This window comes from Narcine bancroftii, chromosome 13, assembly GCF_036971445.1.
Source record: "Narcine bancroftii isolate sNarBan1 chromosome 13, sNarBan1.hap1, whole genome shotgun sequence".
NCBI lineage: Eukaryota > Metazoa > Chordata > Chondrichthyes > Torpediniformes > Narcinidae > Narcine > Narcine bancroftii.
Window position 1 is genome coordinate 58,521,579 of NC_091481.1, and position 14,139 is coordinate 58,535,717.

Genomic DNA, 14,139 nt, shown 5'->3' on the forward strand with positions numbered 1-14,139 from the left:
CACAATCCACGTACAACAGCCAGTGCCATCATCGGCATCAGTCTCCACTCCATGAAAGACATCTGCAAGAGGTGATGACTCAAGATAGCAGCCTCTAATCCTCAAGGACCACCCCCACCAGCCAGGCCATGCCCCTTCACGCTGCCAGCTTGGGGAAGGAGGGACAGGAGCCTGAAGACAAACACCCAGCAGTACAAGGACATTTTCTTCCCCTCCATCATCAGATTTCTGAGTGAACAGTGAACCACAGACCCAACCTTACTCTCTCCTATTGTTTGCGCTGTTTATTTATTTTGAAAATGTAATGAATAGCCAGAATTTTTTTAAAAATTAAACATACAGCACAGTAACAGGCCATCAGCCCACCCCCCCCCCCCCCCCAGCAACAGTGGAAGGACACCGGACACAGGGAGGATGTACTCCTTACAGACAGCGCGAGATTCGAGCCCCGGTCCTGATCGCTGCCGCGAAACAGCAAATTTCACGGTTTGCTCGTGGCGGTGAATTCTAGTTCTGCAATGGGAGACGATGACATTGCTGTGGGTCACAGAAAGCGAACGTTTGATGGGGGGAAGGCACATTTCCTGCCCCTCTGCGGCTTTTTGATTCTGTGGTGGTACACCGCCAGCCGACTGCAGGGGGCAACCTCTGTACCCTGCAGGAGTGTAAGGGGGATAGGACAACCCCTAGCCCGCCGCCAATCAGTCGGCCTGAAGGGATCAAGCCCCACCCGGTCGGGTGTCAATCACCCTCCAGGATATAAGCCTGCGCCATGGCCGGCCTCCTGGGGCCTCACTCAAGAGTCGCTGCAGCCACAGCCAGCCTGCCTCTGTGGAAGTCTTTGTGGATTAGAGCCTGTTGTACAGTCTTTATCTTTGTGTGTGTCTGATTCTGGCTAACAGTGCACCACAGATTCAATTTATTTGAAGAAATTAATTGCCCCCTGAGATGGGACCTCGTCTCCCTGGTTTAGACAGAAAGTCTGTGATTTGCAGTTAATACACAAACGTACTGGAGAAACTCAGTGACCATGGGAGGCAAAGATAGATAATCACTGTTTGGGACCTGACAGGTTATATACATCTTTGCCTCTTCTGGTCACTGCTGGGACCTGCTGAGTTTCTCCAGGACGTTTGTGCACAACCCAGCAAAAACACCAGACCATGACAGATGAGTTGCAATTTCAGGAGACAAAGCTGAATTAAATTCTTTCCAGAAATTGAATTCCCCGAGGGCGTTATTCTGTCGGCGAACAACAGGTCCGAACTTCCACCCCCTTCGAAACAAGCAGGAAGGGGGGGTTCTGCGCATGCGCCACCCACTGTGTCAGTTTCACTGTAGCGAAGTTGGTTGCGAGTTGCGGCGAGTCGCTGGTGGCGGATCGGGACTTCCCGGTGAGTGAGGGGCTTCGCCCCTTCCCCCCCCACCCCCCCTCCTCCCCCGGCCGTCTCCTCTGGGGCAGCGACCCGGGGCACTCCTCCCTTTGTCTTTCGGTCGCCCCTCCACGAGTTCCGCTTAAACTTTCTCCTCCCCCCTCACACACCGGCATTCAATCTCGTCCTCTCGACTCGTTCATTCCTACACACAGGCTCACTCACCCCCACACACAGGCTCACTCACCCCCACACACAGGCTCACTCACCCCCACACACAGGCTCACTCACCCCCACACACAGGCTCACTCACCCCCACACACAGGCTCACTCACCCCACACACAGGCTCACTCACCCCACACACAGGCTCACTCACCCCACACACAGGCTCACTCACCCCCACACACAGGCTCACTCACCCCCACACACAGGCTCACTCACCCCCACACACAGGCTCACTCACCCCCACACACAGGCTCACTCACCCCCACACACAGGCTCACTCACCCCCACACACAGGCTCACTCACCCCCACACACAGGCTCACTCACCCCCACACACAGGCTCACTCACCCCACACACAGGCTCACTCACCCCCACACACAGGCTCACTCACCCCCACACACAGGCTCACTCACCCCCACACACAGGCTCACTCACCCCCACACACAGGCTCACTCACCCCCACACAGGCTCACTCACCCCATAGGCTCACTCACCCCCACACACAGGCTCACTCACCCGACACACAGGCTCACTCACCCGACACACAGGCTCACTCACCCGACGCACAGGCTCACTCACCCGACGCACAGGCTCACTCACCCCCACGCCCAGGCCCACTCACCCCCTCGCACAGGTCCACTCACCCCCACCCACCCCCAGGCCCACTCACCCCCACCCCCAGGCCCACTCACCCCCACCCCCAGGCCCACTCACCCCCACGCCCAGGCCCACTCACCCCCTCGCACAGGTCCACTCACCCCCACCCACCCCCAGGCCCACTCACCCCCACCCCCAGGCCCACTCACCCCCACGCCCAGGCCCACTCACCCCCACGCCCAGGCCCACTCGCCCCCAAGCCCAGGCCCACTCGCCCCCACGCCCAGGCCCACTCGCCCCCACGCCCAGGCCCACTCGACCCACGCCCAGGCCCACTCGCCCCCACGCCCAGGCCCACTCGCCCCCACGCCCAGGCCCACTCGCCCCCACGCCCAGGCCCACTCGCCCCCACGCCCAGGCCCACTCGCCCCCACGCCCAGGCCCACTCGCCCCCACGCCCAGGCCCACTCGCCCCCACGCCCAGGCCCACTCGCCCCCACGCCCAGGCCCACTCGCCCCCACGCCCAGGCCCACTCGCCCCCACGCCCAGGCCCACTCGCCCCCACGCCCAGGCCCACTCGCCCCCACGCCCAGGCCCACTCGCCCCCACGCCCAGGCCCACTCGCCCCCACGCCCAGGCCCACTCGCCCCCACGCCCAGGCCCACTCGCCCCCACGCCCAGGCCCACTCGCCCCCACGCCCAGGCCCACTCGCCCCCACGCCCAGGCCCACTCGCCCCCACGCCCAGGCCCACTCGCCCCCACGCCCAGGCCCACTCGCCCCCACGCCCAGGCCCACTCGCCCCCACGCCCAGGCCCACTCGCCCCCACGCCCAGGCCCACTCGCCCCCACGCCCAGGCCCACTCGCCCCCACGCCCAGGCCCACTCGCCCCCACGCCCAGGCCCACTCGCCCCCACGCCCAGGCCCACTCGCCCCCACGCCCAGGCCCACTCGCCCCCACGCCCAGGCCCACTCGCCCCCACGCCCAGGCCCACTCGCCCCCACGCCCAGGCCCACTCGCCCCCACGCCCAGGCCCACTCGCCCCCACGCCCAGGCCCACTCGCCCCCACGCCCAGGCCCACTCGCCCCCACGCCCAGGCCCACTCGCCCCCACGCCCAGGCCCACTCGCCCCCACGCCCAGGCCCACTCGCCCCCACGCCCAGGCCCACTCGCCCCCACGCCCAGGCCCACTCGCCCCCACGCCCAGGCCCACTCGCCCCCACGCCCAGGCCCACTCGCCCCCACGCCCAGGCCCACTCGCCCCCACGCCCAGGCCCACTCGCCCCCACGCCCAGGCCCACTCGCCCCCACGCCCAGGCCCACTCGCCCCCACGCCCAGGCCCACTCGCCCCCACGCCCAGGCCCACTCGCCCCCACGCCCAGGCCCACTCGCCCCCACGCCCAGGCCCACTCGCCCCCACGCCCAGGCCCACTCGCCCCCACGCCCAGGCCCACTCGCCCCCACGCCCAGGCCCACTCGCCCCCACGCCCAGGCCCACTCGCCCCCACGCCCAGGCCCACTCGCCCCCACGCCCAGGCCCACTCGCCCCCACGCCCAGGCCCACTCGCCCCCACGCCCAGGCCCACTCGCCCCCACGCCCAGGCCCACTCGCCCCCACGCCCAGGCCCACTCGCCCCCACGCCCAGGCCCACTCGCCCCCACGCCCAGGCCCACTCGCCCCCACGCCCAGGCCCACTCGCCCCCACGCCCAGGCCCACTCGCCCCCACGCCCAGGCCCACTCGCCCCCACGCCCAGGCCCACTCGCCCCCACGCCCAGGCCCACTCGCCCCCACGCCCAGGCCCACTCGCCCCCACGCCCAGGCCCACTCGCCCCCACGCCCAGGCCCACTCGCCCCCACGCCCAGGCCCACTCGCCCCCACGCCCAGGCCCACCCGCCCCCACGCCCAGGCCCACCCGCCCTCACACGCCCACTCACCCGCCCTCACACGCCCACTCACCCGCCCTCACACGCCCACTCACCCGCCCTCAGACGCCCACTCACCCGCCCTCAGACGCCCACTCACCCGCCCTCAGACGCCCACTCACCCGCCCTCAGACGCCCACTCACCCGCCCTCAGACGCCCACTCACCCGCCCTCAGACGCCCACTCACCCGCCCTCAGACGCCCACTCACCCGCCCTCAGACGCCCACTCACCCGCCCTCAGACGCCCACTCACCCGCCCTCAGACGCCCACTCACCCGCCCTCAGACGCCCACTCACCCGCCCTCAGACGCCCACTCACCCGCCCTCAGACGCCCACTCACCCGCCCTCAGACGCCCACTCACCCGCCCTCAGACGCCCACTCACCCGCCCTCAGACGCCCACTCACCCGCCCTCAGACGCCCACTCACCCGCCCTCAGACGCCCACTCACCCGCCCTCAGACGCCCACTCACCCGCCCTCAGACGCCCACTCACCCGCCCTCAGACGCCCACTCACCCGCCCTCAGACGCCCACTCACCCGCCCTCAGACGCCCACTCACCCGCCCTCAGACGCCCACTCACCCGCCCTCAGACGCCCACTCACCCGCCCACTCAGACGCCCACTCACCCGCCCACTCAGACGCCCACTCACCCGCCCACTCAGACGCCCACTCACCCGCCCACTCAGACGCCCACTCACCCGCCCACTCAGACGCCCACTCACCCGCCCACTCAGACGCCCACTCACCCGCCCACTCAGACGCCCACTCACCCGCCCACTCACCCTCCCTCACCCGCCCACGGACCCTCCCTCACGCGGACCCCCTGTCCCTCACGCGGACCCCCTGTCCCTCACGCGGACCCCCTGTCCCTCACGCGGACCCCCTGTCCCTCACGCGGACCCCCTGTCCCTCACGCGGACCCCCTGTCCCTCACGCGGACCCCCTGTCCCTCACGCGGACCCCCTGTCCCTCACGCGGACCCCCTGTCCCTCACGCGGACCCCCTGTCCCTCACGCGGACCCCCTGTCCCTCACGCGGACCCCCTGTCCCTCACGCGGACCCCCTGTCCCTCACGCGGACCCCCTGTCCCTCACGCGGACCCCCTGTCCCTCACGCGGACCCCCTGTCCCTCACGCGGACCCCCTGTCCCTCACGCGGACCCCCTGTCCCTCACGCGGACCCCCTGTCCCTCACGCGGACCCCCTCTCCCTCACGCGGACCCCCTCTCCCTCACGCGGACCCCCTCTCCCTCACGCGGACCCCCTCTCCCTCACGCGGACCCCCTCTCCCTCACGCGGACCCCCTCTCCCTCACGCGGACCCCCTCTCCCTCACGCGGACCCCCTCTCCCTCACGCGGACCCCCTCTCCCTCACGCGGACCCCCTCTCCCTCACGCGGACCCCCTCTCCCTCACGCGGACCCCCTCTCCCTCACGCGGACCCCCTCTCCCTCACGCGGACCCCCTCTCCCTCACGCGGACCCCCTCTCCCTCACGCGGACCCCCTCTCCCTCACGCGGACCCCCTCTCCCTCACGCGGACCCCCTCTCCCTCACGCGGACCCCCTCTCCCTCACGCGGACCCCCTCTCCCTCACGCGGACCCCCTCTCCCTCACGCGGACCCCCTCTCCCTCACGCGGACCCCCTCTCCCTCACGCGGACCCCCTCTCCCTCACGCGGACCCCCTCTCCCTCACGCGGACCCCCTCTCCCTCACGCGGACCCCCTCTCCCTCACGCGGACCCCCTCTCCCTCACGCGGACCCCCTCTCCCTCACGCGGACCCCCTCTCCCTCACGCGGACCCCCTCTCCCTCACGCGGACCCCCTCTCCCTCACGCGGACCCCCTCTCCCTCACGCGGACCCCCTCTCCCTCACGCGGACCCCCTCTCCCTCACGCGGACCCCCTCTCCCTCACGCGGACCCCCTCTCCCTCACGCGGACCCCCTCTCCCTCACGCGGACCCCCTCTCCCTCACGCGGACCCCCTCTCCCTCACGCGGACCCCCTCTCCCTCACGCGGTCCCCCTCTCCCTCACGCGGACCCCCTCTCCCTCACGCGGACCCCCTCTCCCTCACGCGGACCCCCTCTCCCTCACGCGGACCCCCTCTCCCTCACGCGGACCCCCTCTCCCTCACGCGGACCCCCTCTCCCTCACGCGGACCCCCTCTCCCTCACGCGGACCCCCTCTCCCTCACGCGGACCCCCTCTCCCTCACGCGGACCCCCTCTCCCTCACGCGGACCCCCTCTCCCTCACGCGGACCCCCTCTCCCTCACGCGGACCCCCTCTCCCTCACGCGGACCCCCTCTCCCTCACGCGGACCCCCTCTCCCTCACGCGGACCCCCTCTCCCTCACGCGGACCCCCTCTCCCTCACGCGGACCCCCTCTCCCTCACGCGGACCCCCTCATACACAGACCCCCTCACTCACACTCTCACTCATGCTCACCCATCCACACACTGGATCTCTATATTCAGCCCCCAGTCTGAGTCTCATGTGGTCCCTCCCTGCACTGCTCCCGTTTGTCTCTTCCTGTCCCCTCCCCCTTCCCATGCCATCTTGGGTCCTTCCCCATCCTTCCATCTCTTTCCCACCACCCTCAGTTCTATTCTCTTCCCCCTCCCCCCAACTTTCCTCTCCTTTCATGCCCCCACCCAAACCCCAGTGAAGTGCGAGAATGGGTTCCTGGCATACATCAGCATTGATGGTGGGCAGTGAATGTGAAGGGTGGATCAGTGAGATGAGAACTGCAGGGGGTTAAAAAATGCATAGTATCTGGGTCCTCAAATCAGACAAGATGATCAGTGTACCAGGAAAGGACACAGGACAGTTAAAGGTGGCAGACTATAGAAGGAGGAAGGCAATCTTATTGCCAGTATTGCTAAATCAGGTAGTGTTGTGAATTAAGGATAAAAAGGTGAGGAATATCTCAACATTTAGAATATTGTGTTCAATTCTGGTCAGCTCAGTACAGGAAGGATGTGGAAGCTGTGGAGAGGATGCAGAGGATGTTGCCTGGATTGGAAAATAACACTAGTAGAGCAGGGTCTTTTCTCTTTGGAGTAAGAAGGATGAGAGGAGAATGAATAGAGGTGTACAAGATTCTGAGAGAGATATATCAGGTAGACACCTTTTTCGCAGGGTGAGGACATCTGGAGAAGGTGAATGGAGGAAGTTTAGGGGAGATGTCAGGGTTAAGGTTTTTTTTAAACAGAGAATTGCAGATGCCTTAAATGCCTTGCCAGGGATGGTGGTGGAGGCTGAAACATTAGGGCAGTGGTTTTCAACCTTTTTCTTTCCACTCACATAACACTTTAAGTAATCCCTAAGCCATCGGTGCTCTGTGATTAGTAAGGGATTACTTAAGGGGGGATGTGAGTGGGAAGGGAAGGTTGAGAATTACTGCTCTAGACTCAATTGTTATTGAAATATTTTGCTTGAGAAAAATTGTCATTGGCCCATTTCCTTTGGAGTTGTGAAACCGTGCACATAACGAGTCAATTAGGGATGATTAAAGCAGTGGTTTTCAAACTTTTTCTTTCCGTTCACATCCCACCTTAAGCAATCCCTTTCTAATCACAGAGCACCTATGGCACAGGGAATACTTAAAGTGGAAAGAAAAAGGTTGAGAATCACTGCATTTGGAGCATTTAAAAGACAGACACACAGGCGAAGGGATAATCAGGGTTACGAGGTGGTTTAGATTTTGTCTCGGGAGGTTGGCACGACATCGAGGGCCGAAAGGCCTGTCCTGTGCTGCGGTTCTAATTGTTTAAATTCAGCACTCGGAGAGATTTTCAAGAGTTGCACATTGAGGGAAGAACCCACAATCACACAAGTCGACCCATATAACGTGAAAGTCTGCGGAAGCTGTGCTTCTGCTGAACCCCCAGTGGTGGAGAAAGTCAGCTTTACTGCTGCTATCTGAAGTGTGCTGTGCGACCTCCTGACTGTGACCTGGAGAAGCTGGAGGGGCTCAATACGTCCATGGAGAGAGATGCCAGACAACGTTTCGGGTCGGGACCCTTCGCAGAGACGAGAGTGGGAAGGGGAGACGACACGCCAACACCTTATATTCCGTCTTGGCAGCTTCCAATCAGACGGCATCAATGTTTTACCCCCTCTCTCCCCCCCACCCTGGGTCTCTCACTTTCCCTCTGCTTCCCTTCCTCTACCTTCTCTAACCTTCTCAGCCCTCTCCCCCTTTTAACCACTCACCTTTCTACCCGTATCCACCTGCCAGCCACTGTTCCTCCCACTCCACCACCCCCCCCAACTTTTTCGGGTCTGCCTGATTTTTAACACTCCTGACCAAGGGCTCAGGCTCGAATTGTCGACTGCCCTTTTACTTCCTATTGGAAGCTCTGGCCTGCCGAGGGTTTCCAGCACGTTTGTGGACTGCACGAGACCACAGCACCTGCAGACTTTTTACATACCTCCGTCCGTGATTTGTATTTAATTTAAATACTGAATGTTTGCAAACAATAATTACAGGATATTGCAATCTTAATGCCTTTGGGGGTTCTGCAAATTGCAGAATGGGGAGAAGCTAGAATTTAAGTAGCATTTTGGCAGAAATGATTGATGTCAGTGTGGACGCAGTACACTGTCTGGATCTGTAGAGCCAATCCCCAGATGAATTGAGGGTTCACTAAAGGGAGTGATTTTTTTTATTAAGACATCCAGAACAGTAACAGATCCTTTTGGCCCACGAGCCCGTGCCGCTGAATTACGCCCCCCAGTACATTTTGAAGGGTAGGAGGAAACCAGAGCCCACGGGGAGAATGTACAGACAGCACCAGATTTGGGCCTCGGTCGCTGGCACTGCAACAACACTGCGCTAACGGCCACGCTAACCCCGTCATTCTTGTGTGGCGGTGAAACTATGATCATCCAACAGCCATTGGGAGTTTGGAGCCAGGCGTTTTAGATTAGAGACACAGTACGGCCCTTCTGACCCATGAGCCTGCACCGCCCAAAATTAACCTGCTGCTAAGCCTATACGTGTTTGGAATGTGGGAGGAAACTGGAGCCCCCAGAGGAAACCCACACAGGCATGGGGAGAACGTACAAACTCCTTATAGACAGCGCCGGATTTGAACCCGGTTCACTGGCTCTGTAATGGTGTTACGCTAATCACTCCACTACCTGCCACTAGCAGGGAATTGGGGGTAGGGGGGGGTTCTATTTATTTATGAAGGTTTTTTTTTAAATTTAGACATATAGCATGGTAACAGGCCCTTTTGCCCCACAACCTGTGCTGCCCCAATTGACCTACAGCCCCCTAGTACAGAGCACCAAGGTTTCCTCCCAAACACATTTATTTCATATGTTATTGAACGTGCCCTGTCGCGGTGCTCTCAGTGAACTGGCAGAAAATGTGCAAACCCTCCAGATCCCAAGCACCAGCTGCAAACCCACCCTCTCTGGCCTCCAGCTCAGTTCCTGCCTGTCGGGTCCAGATTCCCGGCTTGCGTTCTAGGGAAGAGAAAAGCAGAGGCCAGACCATCGGGTTTTCCAGTCGGTCAAATGATGGATTATATAAGGGGGGGGATATCAGGGAAGGTTGTTTACACAGAGGGAGTTGGGTGTCTGGAATGCATTGCCAGGGATGGTGGTGGAGGCTGGTACAACAGGGACATTTAAAAGATTCAGGCGCATGGATGTAAGATGGCGCATGGATGTGGGTGTGACGTATGGATGGATTACATTGTTGAGTAGGTTTAGGGCCAGTGCAGTCATGCTCTATGATGTAGTAACGAGCTCAACTCGTTTTGTTTAGCAGCTTTAACGTGTGTGCCTTGAAGGTGAAATGCATTGTAATGTGGAAGAAGTTCTATGACTCCCATAATATTAGGTGTGGACCTAATGACGTTCATTGCCACAAAGTTAGAATTGTTGGCTTACAACATGGAAACAGGCCCTTCAGGCATCGGGTGTGCACCCATTCACTTACACCAGTGGTTCTCAACCTTTTTCCTTTCCACTCACATCCCACTTTAAGTAATTCTTATGCCCTCGGGGTTCTGTGATTAGTAAGAGATTGCTTAAGATGGGATGTGAGTGGGGAAGGTTGAGAATCCCTGCTCTCGACCCAAATGTGACTGAAATATTTTGCTTGAGAAAAATTATCACTGGCCCATTTCCTTTGGAGTTCTGAAACCGTGCACATAATGAGTCCATTAGGGACAATTAAAACAGTGATTTTTCAAACGTTTCCTTTCCACCCACATAAGTAATCCCTTACTAATCACAGACCACATATGGCAGAGGGAATACTTAAAATGGGATGTGGGTGGAAAGGAAACGTTTGAAAACCACTAATTTATACTCATCCTACAATAAGCACTGTTTTTATTTAGGGCAGCACTGTTAGCGTAGAGCAGTGGTTCTCAACCTTTTTCTTTCTACTCACATCCCACCTTAAGCAATCCCTTACTAATCACAGAGCCCCAGTGACCTAGGGATTACTTAAGGTGGAATGTGAGTGGAAAGAAAAAGGTTGAGAACCACTTCCTTAGCGGTTAGGACAATGCTGTTACAGCGTAGGTGACCGGAGTTCAAATCTGGCACTGTCTGTAAGGAGTTTGTACGTTCTCCCTGTGTCTGAGTGCTCCACTTTTCTCTCACCCTTCAAACCGTTCCACGGGTTGTAGGTGAATTGGGTAGCACGGGCTCAAGAGCTTGTTACCGTGCTATATGTATGACTAAATTTATCCACCCTTCAACTCCCAGTCAGTGAGTGCTTCCATCTTTTACCTTCACACTGGTGCTCACTTCCAGTAGCCAATGAACCCACCAACCCCGTACGTCTTTGGGAGAGAAAGCAGAGCTCCCCGGGGGGAGGGAGGGAGGAGGGAAACTCATGGGGAGAGCTTGCTAACTGCACACAGACAGCACCCAGGGTCAGCACTGGGCCTAGATGCCAAGAAAATGGGTTCTGGCTCAAGAAGTAACGTCTAAGCTCGAAACTTTAAATGGTGAAGCAGGAAATCTGGGAGAATAAGCGTGAGGCAAACTGAGCACAAACTTGAAGGGCTCCAAGGACAGTTGGAGGCCATCAATCAGAAAACCCCAGGAGCGATACTTTGTAAGTAGTTGATCAATATTGATGTGTTATTGAAATGTGATCGGATAATTACATGTTATGACTATTTTAACTATTGTACCAGAAAAATTCTCAAAAAGACCACAAGACATTGGAGCAGAAAAAGGCCATTCAGCCCTTCGAGTCTGCCCTGCTGATCCATTCCCCCGCCCCCCCCCCCCCATCCCCAGCCCCACTGTCCGGCCTTCACCCCATAACCTTTGATGCCCTGCCTAACCAAGAACCTATCAATCACTGCCTTAAATGCACCCAGCGAGCTGGCCGCCTGCGGCAACGAATTCGCCACCCTCTAGCTGAGAAAACCTTTGTCTTAAGCGGATGCCATCCAACCCTGGAAGTCGTGCCCTCTTGGACTCTCTTACCATGGGGAAACAACCTTTCTACATCTACTCTGTGCACACTTTTCAACATTCAAAATGTTTCAATGAAATCCCCCCACCCCCGTTCTCCTAAATTCCAACGAACACAGCCCAAGAGCTGCCAAAAGATCCTCGTAACCCTTTCATTCCTGGAATCATCCTCTGAACCCTCTCCAAGCATGAAAAACGTACAAGCGCGTAAAGCTGACGGATGGATTGAAATTATAAAATGTGTTTGGAATGTCCTGGAAACCATAAGGTCTAGTGGCTTTTCTAGTGGGTAGAGGTATTAATTTTCTGCATTAAGTCTAGTGTTACAGCTGACGATTGTAACAATTGTAATTCAGGGTTTGAGGTTTAAAGGTAGCATCAGTACTGGGAACGGTTACCATAGAGATGTTAAATTTAGCTCAAAGCCTTTTGTAGTCCAGGGGACTAAAGAGATGAAAAAATATTGTTTGGTTGAATTTAAGAACTATATTTCACAGAAGATGACACACAGGAGACTTGCGGATGCTTCATTCTGAAGCTGAGTACAATATGCCGGAGAAACTCTGCAGGTCGAGCAGCATCTGTTGGGAGGAGAAAAGATGGTCGATTGTTTTTTTTTCCTCTCTCAGGCCAGGATCCATCACTAAGGATTTTGGCTTGAAATGCCTACCATCCTGATTCTCCCTGAGGCTGCTGAGTTCTTGCAAAGTTCAATGCCAAAGTTTATTGTTAGAGTACATGCAGGCCACCACATGCAACCCGTTCCTCTGCAGGCCGGGCAGAATTTCGACTTAATGGTCACTGTAAACGGCGCTCAAGTTTTTTTTAAAAATGATCAATGTACAAACTGTGCAATAAAGGAAAATAAATAAAAATTATGTTCAGTCAGAGCATGGTTGGTGTAGCGGTTAGCACAACGCCATTATAGCACCAGTGACGGGGGTTCAAATCCCACGCTATCTGTAAGGAGTTTGTATGTTCTCCTCCCAGTGTCTGCGTGGGTTTTCTCCCACCCTTCAAAATAAAAGCGTCCTCCCACCCTTCAAAAAACTTACAGGGGGTTGTAGGTCAATTGGGTGTAATTGGGCGATATGGGCTCGTGGGTCAAAAAGGCCTGTTACTGTGCTGTATGTCTAATGTTTCACAAATTGTGCCAGCCGTTAACTGTCTACACCAGCCATACTCAGCGGGCGCCATACCCCCCCCCCCCACTGCTGGGGAGCCATTTAAAATGGGGGGCACAGACTGGAATCATTTTTTTAAACGTTTTACGTAATCGGTGGGAGAGACATATGGAATAAACCATCTAAACTTGACTGCTTCATAGGGAAGGGGCCCATAAACTTTAAGCAGAGCCCTGGATAGGGGGCACAGTCAAACATAAAGTCAACACACATACATGGATAATAGTACTGAGACTTGTCTGATCTGGGAAGCTAAGCAGGCTCAGGCCTGGTCAGTACTTGGAGGGGAGACCACCCCGGAATACCAGGCGCTGTCAGTTTCCGTGAGGGGCGCTGGATGGTGGCAATTCTCTGTCCGCCTTACAGTAGAGAAAAGGTAAAGAATTTCACGTATGTTACATTCTAAATGTAACATTACGTGAGAATAATGGGGCAGCAGCGTAGCGGTTAGCGAAATGCTGTGACAGCGCCAGTGACCAGGGTTTGAATCCCGTGCCGTCTTTATGGGTTTGTACGTTCTCCCCGTGTCTGCATCTATTTCCCACCTCCCCCTCCCCCACACCATTCAAAACGTACTAGGGTTGTAGGTCAATTGGACATAATTCAAAAGCACAGGTTCCTGGGCCGAAAAGGCCTGTTACCGTGATGCATGTTTTAAAAAATTTTTAAAAAAAAAAAATTTTTAATCTAGTGGAGTGCGGGCCCTTCAGCCACGTCTGTGCTGGATATAATGTCCAAGTCAAACTAAAACTGCTGCTTGTACTTGGTAGATATCCCTCTATGCCCTTCATAGACTTCTATGAATCAAGAGGCTCTTAAATTTGCAACATGATAGAAGCCGACCCCGCCCATTGAAACATGTGCTGCCCCAATTAATCTACCGACCCCTTGCGTTTTTGGTGGGTGGGATGAAACCAGAGCGCCTGGGGAAATTCCACGCAGGTTATAGGGAGGACGTGCAATCCGTGCCGCCTGTAAAAGCTACTTGAAACTCAAAGGTTTGCAGATGCTGTGATTGTAATAAACACAAACGGAAATGCTGGAGGAACCCATCCGGGTGGCGTTCATAGCGATTTCTCTGACTTCTGTAAAAGCCACACAACCCCCCCACCCCAATTTCCTGCAACTCTGTCTCTCCATTCCCTGTCTCCTTTCGCGCAGACCGATCAATTCTACCTAGGCCCTTATCACATCCCACTAGCACCTTTTGTTGGTCTGGATTCCAGTTCTGAGACTTTCTGAGATCATCCTGCTTCTGCCTTTCCTGATTTTCCCCCCCTCCCCCCCGCTTTGAAGAAGGGCTCCGGCCCGAAATGTCAGCAGTACATCTTTGTCTCCTATAGGCGCTGAAAAGACCGGCTGGGTTCCT

The 14,139-nt window shown here is 57.8% G+C and overlaps 1 protein-coding gene across 3 annotated transcripts in view; it reads left to right on the forward strand.

The window, feature by feature from the left end:
* The first annotated feature begins 468 nt into the window (after positions 1-468).
* The window catches only part of bcl2l12 (BCL2 like 12), a 37,943-nt gene continuing 24,272 nt past the window's right edge, over positions 469-14,139 (forward strand). Inside the window, exon 1 of one of the 3 annotated variants that reach the window (XR_011348032.1) lies at positions 469-1,394. The gene's annotated coding sequence lies outside the window, so the exon portion shown is untranslated. Of the gene's footprint in view, positions 1,395-6,517; positions 11,219-14,139 lie in introns of those variants that run through there. The other 2 variants (XM_069908649.1, XR_011348033.1) reach the window with 2 other exon arrangements.